At 38.2% G+C, this 9,257-nt stretch overlaps 1 long non-coding RNA gene across 1 annotated transcript; it reads left to right on the top strand.

The window, feature by feature from the left end:
* Positions 1 to 492: 492 nt before the first annotated feature.
* Positions 493 to 7,491, top strand: LOC109290031. Its single transcript, XR_002095496.1, has 4 exons — positions 493 to 1,360; positions 3,170 to 3,272; positions 5,515 to 5,564; positions 7,013 to 7,491. It is a non-coding gene; the product is annotated as an uncharacterized LOC109290031 (long non-coding RNA).
* The last annotated feature ends 1,766 nt before the right edge of the window (positions 7,492 to 9,257 follow it).

Genomic DNA, 9,257 nt, shown 5'->3' with positions numbered 1-9,257 from the left:
TGGCAATTTTCCACTTTTAGAACAAATAAAAAAAAATGGTGTCACTCTTTTGCGCTCACGCACACAGCCAGCCTTAGTGAAAATGGTGCCCTGGGTGAACTTGCATTTTGGCACTTTGCGTTGTGTTTAAGTATGTAGTAGTATTACCACAAGTTTAGAAATTAAGCTGTAAACTCAGAAGTTTGTTATAATTTACTAAAAAAGTACAAAAGAGGAAATGACACCAAATTAAATTTAATTCAATTTTATTCAACTAATAAATTATATATATATAAAAAAATAACATCTGACATCTTAGGTTCTTGTGACATTTTGTTCCCTTCCAAGTTTAATGAAATAACAAAACCAGAGAACCGCTAAGTTACAAGAAATTTGTCACACTACGTCACATTACATGATTTATTTTGAATTTTTTCATTTTACAACCTCTTGACCAGGCCCCCCCTCCCCCGACCATGGTGTCCTGAGCGGTCGCCCACCCAAAAGCGCGCACACTCTCTCTCTCTGACTTAATGCTGCTCATTGAATGAAATGCAAAATGGGATTTTACTTGGGTCTAGAAAGGAGAACCTGTGTTTTCCTGGAGGTGAATTTCTTATTGTCACTTAACTATTAATCCTGAGTTTTGAAAGTGCTGTCAACTTCAGTGAATGTAGAAAATGAAAGAATCCCTTTTCATTTCCCTAAGCATGATACTAATTCTTCTATTTGAATTCACAGTCTGCAATTTTTCTAACCATTGAATCATCCTGCAGTTAACAGAGTTTGTGAAAAAAATCACAGTGGATTGAATATAAAAGTGGAATCTTTGCTGAAGCCATTTGTACTGCTGTGTAAAAGTGTTTTCAGTACCAGAAATGGTGAAATATTAGACACTGAAATAACATCCTCATTATAATCTTCATTTTGGATAGAATTTTGGTGGCTACCATCTTAAGAAAAAAAAAATCAAGTTGTAGAAAGTAAGTGTACCACCTTGAAAGCTTAACGTCTACATTTCCAGACATTATGAGATATTGAGCTCTGTCTTAAGTGGTTTATGAGACATCAACTGCTATAGTCTCAAAGTAATTGTAATGAAGGAAGTAAGCAAGATGGTAATCTGGATTATGTGAAAGGAACATTCTGATATCTCATAGGCTGTTAGTACCGGAAGTAAATATAGTACAACATTAGAAAGATGGAGACACTGACTAGTTTGATACCTGCAACTTCATAGAATACACAAGCCTTGTTATTTATTTATTCTTTTTTTTGTTTTTTTCTCACAGGTGATCTTCAAGCGAATCAGGTGGATCCTTTTGGTTTCCCTGTCCCTTCACAAAAAGTTGGCAAAGCAATAAAAAGGAAAAAGGAAAAGGTAGAAAGTATGGAATTTAATCTAAACAGAAGAGCTGATTTTTACATTTAAGAACATGGTTTCCTGTCTGTATTGTATGCATGTGTCAGAAAGCATGAGAGAGAGATGGTTGCTAAGACTGAAACAGCACTTTGGTATAGGAAATTCTGCTTGTAGGAATGAAAAATATACTTATCGGCACTACCTTAGAACCTGAGAATTCTGGCTCGGACCCAGCAAAACGCTTATGCCTGTGCTTACCTTGAAGAACATGAGTAGACCCATGGAATTAAACTCTGTGCTTATCTGCTTTTCAGGATTGGGGCCAGGGTTTTCTACAAGCTCTTGCTTAGATGGCTCTTAGGGATGAAATCCGGTAGCCATTTATCAATTTTAGCCACTGAGGTTCCAAAGAGCAAAATCTGACAAAAGAATAGTTGACCAGTAGAAATACAAAATTACATTTTGTATCACAAATATCTCTCTGGTCCTGTTGAGTAGTTCATGTCACTGGTGATGCGTAGGGGGTGCACGTGGGTGCACATGCACCCCCTTAGCGTGGTGGTGTACCCCCTGCAAAAAGGTGCTGCCAACACTGCTTGCAGGCAGTCACCTTTTGCCACCCCCTGCCGCCACCGACACCACTGGAGGCATCTGTGGGTGGCTCACGATCGGCGCTGGCTGCTGCCGATGGTGTTTGCAGGTAGCCACCGACTGGTTGGCGCTCGCCACTGCCCCCGTCCTGCTACTGTTAGTGCTGCGGCCACCTGCAGGAGCTCCCTGCTTGCTGCTGCCACACTCCCACCGCCAACAGCGTCGCCGCTGTCTACAGGAGCTCACCATGCCCCTGCAGCCTTCAGGGCATGAGGTGTTCGTGGTTCACCTAGTACTTGAAGTTAAAAAAAAAAAAAGGAGAGACATATTTATTAAAGTGATAACTCCATTATGAGATTTTGGAAAGCGTGAAGTCAGCTGGAGTAAAATGTAGTAATGCCACAGAATGAGATTGAAAACCAGGAGAAAACTACTGACTTCACAGGAGCAGCTAATAACTTGCTGCAGTGTCTCCTCTAGTTCATTAGATGGTCTTCAAGAAGAACTAGGCACATGTGTTGTATTTTAGCAATAAAGCTTGACAAGGAATTATCATTAAATTTAAGCCAGTTTCACAGCTGGTGGTCTAATTCTCATCATAACTTTAGCATGTTATAGCTATTTAGATAAGTTAGCTTCTTGTCAGATCTTATATGAATGGCCTGAAATTGTTAACAAATATGAAAACTGAAGAATTATGACAGAACTTTGAAATGTGCCCTTGCAGTTAATGACCCGTAGATAACAGCAAAGTAATTCATGGGGAGATGATATCAAAACAGGCCAGGTCATGATGATACAGGAATCTGAGCACTGGAACTGAATTACACTGCACACAAGAGACTGGATGGGAATGTGCTTCAACCCAGTGGGAAAGGAGCAAGTTTGTGTTGTTCTAAATATTGCCTCTCCAGATGACCCTGAAGATATTTTGAAGGCCCCACAAGAAGCTACATCTGGGTCTCCATATGTGGAAAGACAGGTTCACAAATGTTGGGGAATGAGGGTTTGAAGTGAGGAACAGGAAGAGAGACTGAGTGAAGAACGGGGAGGAAGATTTCAACACTCATGCTTTAGGTGTTTAAGTAACTGTTTGGAGAAATCTAGCAAAAAACCCCAGTTCAACTGTCCTTGAATTTTCATCCCAGAAAAATACAGAACCCTATTGAAGATAATTTTTTTTTAACACAAACTTTATCAATGAAACATGTTTAAAGTTTGATTTTATTCTTTTAGACTGAAGTCTGCCATGGAGTATTAAAAGTAATTTCAAAAATGCTTGAAGAAAACAAACAGTTTAGAACTAGACTCATGACTTGCAGCGAGTTTAGTGGTGAAGGTAGGTAATGTCCGATAATATTTTATTACACTGGAGAAAACAAATTGGTTGTTAACACACAGGTATTTGTATCACAAACATCTCTCTGGTCCTGTTGAGTAGTTCATCTCACTGGCGATGCGTAGGGGGTGCACATGGGTGCACTTAACATCTCCAGGTACAGGGTCCATTACACTATTATTTTTGGTGATATGCTGTCCCAAGTCACAGATTATGGTATGTATTGCATATTTAGGTCCCTGTTAACTATATATGAATAGCCCCCTTCTTCCTTTGAAAGTGTTGTAAAATGTGTGTAAATGAGATACAGAATAACAGAAACTGTTTGCTGCCATGTATAATATGAAAAACACTGATATAAAGAGATGTTGAAAAAGTGATTTCATTTTTTTGACTATATGAAATATGTAATGAAACTATTGTTCACATAGTGGGCCTATATTGGTCATGTTGACTTACATTGGTCAAAGAAAGTACTAGCAAGGAGGATGTAAGGAGGATGAAGACTAATTTTTTTCACTTGCAGTATACAGTTGGAAATATTGCTTGACTTCAGAAAATCAATAACTAAATTAGCTGCCAAAAAAAACCCACCAGCTAATTTAATTGAACAAACAACATACATCTTAGGATTTTCCTCTGAGCTCATCTAGATCTTTACTGGTAAATGACAATGGAATGAAAGCTGACACTTTTCTGTGGCACCTTACGTTAGAATTGTTGTGGCTGCAGCAGAATTTTAGGTAATACAGTGCCCGCTTGCGAACATAACTGGAATTTCTGGTTTTGCAGTTTGATTAGTTTTAGGGAAAAAGAAAATAGCAATCCATTAAGGGTCATAAGTTAAACTGCCATATTCTTTTCTCAGTGCCTTTGCTTAGCTTATGTTAGTATTAATAGAGGTTTTACACAAGCAGTGAGGGAAAATATATATACCAAAACATGTGTAACCTGTTGTCAATAGCTGTCTGTTCAAAACTGTCTTTATTGTATTTATATTCAGTTTCCACATATGTGGTTCAAAAGTGCTCCCATAAGGCCGTGCTCATTTAAAAATGCTATCATCCACTTTATGTGTTATCAAATTTATGGATACTCATTTTGCCTTCAGAAAATGTACTTGATGAAAATGTATAACTGTAACTTTGTACCTGATTTGCAATCCCCTTCCTCCCAGGCCAGTGTCTACTTGTGGAGAAAGGTATTTGGTTGATGGATCCTTACTGAGTGTAAAACCTGTGTCCATGGTTTTCTCTACTACAAAGCTGCACTTCACAACAGGAGAAAGCATTGTTATGGCAGTTCCCTCATGTGTCCAACCTTGTCCTTTCTTGCACCTTTATGTTTCATGTTATATGCAGTTCTTGCCTTCCACAGCCTTTCCTGGGGCTGAAGGCTTTGGGACAAGCAACAAAACAAAGCTTAAAAAAACTCCAACCCACCAACAAAACATTGCCTGACTTTCCCAGGCAAAAGGAAGGTAGAGTTGTATCAGGCATGAAAGAAAGATGCATGAAAATTGCCTCAAGTTCTGGTAATCTGTTATTAGTTGGGAAATTTCCTTGGTGGATTTGCAGCCTTTTAAAATTATGGCTGTTAATCTGTTGTTCCATTTGTTGTGGAGAGACTATGCACTACTTTGTCAGGCTTATATTTATGTCAGGTAAAGGTGGATGGGAGCTGCTCATTTCTTAGGTGTGTTTTCAGAAGTCTATTTCTTTTTTTCTTCACTAGCAGTTAGAGAGAAGTATTTATCTTTAGGTGTAATGTGCATCGATTGACTTTATTCTACCCTCCTCTCTACTTTTAACTCATTTTTCAAAAGCTTTAATTGTGAATCTATTATTAAGACCTATTTAGCTGAAAACTCTTGACTCTAATACCTTCTTTCTAATTAGCAGGTTTTGTACTATATTGCACCAAGGAGATATGTTTCTTATCGATCTGAATTTTTCATTAAACAAATACCAAAAGTACACTGGAATATTCCTGGCAGACCTCTAGATATGGATCAAGAAATCTGAATCAACCAGCTTTAGTCACACTTTACCATTTATGTTTAACTAGATCTATAAAACTTGTAAATGAATGCTGTATTTTATTATTCTTACAGTTTTCTCGAATGACAAAAACCTGCTACAGTTTTAATAGTATATGTTTGCCACAGGAAAAACTAGCCATAAAACTTAGTTTCAGTACCAGTAAAAATGATTCATCACCCACACATTATGTTTTTCTGTAGGCAGAGATGTGAACCAAAACACCCAGAATAAGGCTTCCTGCTTGGATGTGGTAAGTAACCTGTTAAACACCAAATCAATCTGTTATATTTACTAAAATAAATTGAATGTGGAATAAGTTTACTAGGAGCAAGTCTGAACCATGCTTACAAAAGGGAAGAGAAACACATTCCTCAACAGTTTATATACCTTGAAAGTCTTGGAGGCGGTTAAGAATTGCCAGCTTTTCTTTAGGTCAGTTGTGGCATATGTGGTGTGTGTATGCAATGGCTGTGCTCAAATGTATTCATCTCAAATGCACCTTGTCTAGGACAGCCAGCTCTGTGAGTGGTGCCTGAAGCCTCTGAGTTCTCTGATGCTCATTTATGGCTTTCTCTCTCCTTGAGCGTGGGGAAGGGTTTGTGGTGTCCTTTCCCTCTGATTTACAGTATATCTCCAAGGATTAGCCATAATATATTTAATAAATTTGGGTCAACATAATTTTAAAGATTCCGCTGAAGCACATATATACAGTATTGCCCGCTCTCATGATTTTTGGCATTGTTCTTAAAGTCTACACTTTGGGAATGTAAGAAACTTAGCTCTTTCTTGCATATATATTTTTATATATAAAAGCTAAGTTTTTCACAGTCCTGAAGCACAGACTTCACGAACAATGCCAAAAAGCATGAGAGTTGACAATACTGTATATATAAACATAGACATTTGTATGTAAACATGTAAGAAAGTGCAGAGGCTAGACCGTGTATGGCATTCAGAATTATTTTTTACTACACATTTTAGCTTGCTGGCAATGTCATGCCACTTGAAGAAGTTTTCAGTTATATGAATATAGCAGTGAAACATTCTCATCTGGTGAAGAATGTTGTCACAGGATTCTGAATGGCATAAGAGCAGGGTCACTTGAGTATGCGTGTAATTTTAAACACAATAACCTAGATCCTTCAGCCTGACCTCATTTCTCAATGTGGAATCTAAGTTCAGGGGATGCAAAATGGCTTTATTCCTGCCATTCCACTCCCTCTTGTCCCAGCTGCAGTCCAAGCCCAGGGGCCAATTTAGCTACACTTCAATTTTGACCAGCATCAGACCTCTTCTCATTTATACCTGGCTGCAGTGGCTTATATAAATCCATTCCAGGAACTGGTGCTGGCAAGAACACACAGCACTCTAGCCATTCTGTTTTTCTGCAGTCATGGTCCCTAGGCTGGGGACAGTGAAGGTGTGAAGTTTGGGGAAGTGGTGATACTGTGCTACTGTATGATACCCATTAATCCTGAAGTGGCCCCATAAGGTGGTGGAGCATTAACAACAGACTTAACAGGGCTAAGGATCTTGCCTAATATATATGGATGGATTCCCCCAAATAGACTACAATATTTTTGATATTCAGTTGATGAAGGAATCAGAATAGAACCTTTACCATTAGCTGAGTGCTATAATAGTTAAAAGCATAATTGTTATGAACAGGCTTAAGTTTTGTCATCTTTTTTCCTTTAGGATGGGGCCATCTTTGGATGGGTGTAGCAAGAAAATAAATGAAGATTCAATTTCAACTGTTGCTTTAAATTAGTGTTCATTGTTTGTCTCATCCAACACCCGTTGGAGTCAATGTAAAGACTGCAAATGGCTTCACTGGGCATTGGATCAGGGTCCATATTTGTTTGAAATATATCTTGGTAGCATGTTAGTTTCAGCAGTTTATTTTAATATGGGTTAAATTAAACTGTTCAGTTAAAGAAATCTTTGTTTTTCAAAAATCTCTATTAAGCATAATTCATCACTTAGTCATTGTTAATTGTTGAAAGCTTTTGAATTGACACAACATTGTGACGGTTTACCAGCAAAAGAATAGAAATACAAATTTTATGCTAAAACTATATATTTATGTTGTTATACTCTGTAGCTTGTCAAAACTGTAAACAAACATGAATGCAGTAAAATAAAATTTCACACAGGATGTGTACATTGAAAATGAACTACTTTCATTCCCATTCATTTGAATAATTTTTGTTTTATTGTATGAAAAATAATATGCAATCAACCTTTGGTTCAGTCATCCATTTATACATGAATCTCAGCAAGGATTTTGAATAAGAATCCAGGTGAATACTTTCTGCTTCACTCATCATCAGGCCCATGATGAGAGCATCATAATCAAAATTTATTGTTTATCAGACTGCCTTTAATAATAACACGAGATGATTCTTTGTGTTATAGAACTTCATACTTGGAGTTCTGATGGACTGTTAACGCCTTTTTAACTGGTAAATTGTGTAAACGGAACATGAAGGCCATGTAAAGAATTTTCTATGTACGCATTTCATTTCTTTAGCTAAAACATTCACCTGTCATTTTGAGACTATTTTTATTCTTTTGAAAGAATGGTTTCTTAGCATTTATACATATAATGACTAGAACTGTAGCAGCACTGAGCTTTAGTAATATGCTAGCATTGTGTCATCAAGCAGCAGAGCATTTAGGAAGGTTTAGATGCAGGTTTCCTAATGGTAAAACTACAAGTAAATACTAGAAAATGTCTTTTGGATGGAGAGCTCTGACATTAAAGTTCTCATTATGAACAGTGATTTGTGTAGAGCAATAGTTTAATATTACTGAAAACAGCTGACATTTCAGCTTGGGAAAAGAAGTCAGAAAGAAAAGTATTCAAATAAATACATGGTCATTTTCTGTGGCAGAGCATAGATTTAGAAGTGCTCTGATATTTGATAGCTGATATCGACACATTTAGGGTCAAGTTTTTTTTTTTTAAGATATGGGGTTGTCATTCTTTCTCTAGTTGTTGCTGGCACTTCTATTCAGGGGCAATGGAGTAAGCTAGTTAACACCCAGCATATTGCTCCTGATTTAGTGACTGCAGTGGGCCTTTATAGGAGCTCCTATGCTCTATCTACCCACTCTCTTCTCTGGGCATGCCTATTCTCCGCCTCCACTCTTACTTCCCAGCTTACTCCAAGATGCCCTGATGCCTGGGACTGTAGCAGTCAGACAGAGGGCCTCATGTTTGCTCCAGAGGTTGCCAGCCTAGCTTAGTGCAAAGCAACCATCAAGTGATGCTGAACATGACATAGTTTCTATCTTAGCATTAACGTGTTCTGACTCCAAACAATAGTAGCTTGGTTTCAATACACTGGCATAAACAGAATTCAGTCCAGAAGATGGACAGCAGACCAGATGCCATTCACACTGGCAATGTGTATTCAAGCACCAACAATGCAGCAAACAATACTCTGATTACGATATTTTATGTTTCTTAATATGAAATGCTAAATGTAAGGTGCAGAAGAAAGAACATCTATCCCAGGGAAGATCTTAGAAAAGTTTATTAAAGAGGCCATCCTTAATGGACTGGCCGACGCCAACATCCTAAGGGATAGCCAGCATGACTTTCTTGCGGGTAGGTCTTGCTTGACCAATTTCATTTCCTTCTATGACCAGGTGACCTATCACCTGGACAAGGGAGAAGAGATTGATGTCATATATCTTGACTTCAAAAAAGCCTTTGATCTGGTATCCCATGATCACCTCTTGGTGAAACTGGCCAGTTGTGGCCTTGGGTCCACTACGATCCACTGGCTGGAAAATTGGCTCTGTGGTCGGACCCGGGGGGTAGTAATAGATGGAAGTCACTCATCATAGTGTCCTGTGACTGGTGGGGTTCCCCAAGGCTCTGTCTTTGGCCCCATATTGTTCAACATCTTTATTAATGATGTGGACATTGGAG

Source organism: Gavialis gangeticus, unplaced genomic scaffold (genome assembly GCF_001723915.1).
Source record: "Gavialis gangeticus isolate Ggan-Ray unplaced genomic scaffold, GavGan_comp1, whole genome shotgun sequence".
In the NCBI taxonomy this organism is placed as follows: domain Eukaryota; kingdom Metazoa; phylum Chordata; order Crocodylia; family Gavialidae; genus Gavialis; species Gavialis gangeticus.
Note: the sequence above shows the minus strand (reverse complement) of the source record. Positions and strands in the feature narration are given on the sequence as shown.